Raw genomic sequence first — 855 nt, 5'->3', positions numbered from 1 at the left:
GGGACGAGCCCGCGGCCGCTGCCCCGGGGCCTCCAGCGAAACACAACTGGGCTTCAACAGACGCTGTTCGCTACATTTGCTCGAAGGCGATTCAGAGATACAGTCGCTACTTTAAAACCGCCTTTGGAAAAGTCCAGTCTTGAAAGAAAAAATACACGAACGGCATCGGAACGGTTGTTAGTTAAGGGAAAACGCTGGAAGTGCCCCGAAGCAGCGGAACGGCACCCTGAACCTCACCAAACCTTTCTGCTGAGAGTAAAGGAAATTTCGGATAAATCACCCAAAAATAGCAGTGTAAGAGTTAACAACAATGACGAGCGGGCAGGACGCGGGGCCGGACCCGGCTCGGCACGGTCCGAGGCAGCACCGAGCCCGGCGGGGCCGGGGGCTGAGCCGCGGGCTAAGCGAGCGTTTGGAGACCCTCACAATGCAAAACGTGGGAGAAATCCCAAAGATTTTTCCCTGCTTCCCCTGCGGAGCCCCCCCGCCCCAGGGCCCCTCGGCCCCCCGGGCCGCCCCGCCGCGGGGGAGGACCCTGCCGACCCCCCGCGCCCTCGCCCGGGTCATTCCCGCTGCCTGCCCGCCGTTCCCCTTCCTCCCGGCGCAAACAGTGTTCCCTCATCCTGAGGAAACGGGGAAAGTCAGAGCGGGGTACTCTGATATTTAGTTAAATCCCAGCGAGCAGCTCAGAGTCCTCCAGCCCCTCGTGCCGCTCTTTGGGGGGGGGAAAATTCGTGGGTTTAAGTTTATATCCAAAAGAGCGCCGAAGCTGGGAGCTGCAGGACACGCTTCCCCAGGGATGCGGATCCGGCCTGAGCCCGGCCCGGCACTGCCGGGAATTTGTTTCGATTCTTT

Source organism: Chaetura pelagica, unplaced genomic scaffold (genome assembly GCF_000747805.2).
Source record: "Chaetura pelagica isolate M959 unplaced genomic scaffold, ChaPel_1.0 scaffold405, whole genome shotgun sequence".
NCBI lineage: Eukaryota > Metazoa > Chordata > Aves > Apodiformes > Apodidae > Chaetura > Chaetura pelagica.
Note: the sequence above shows the minus strand (reverse complement) of the source record.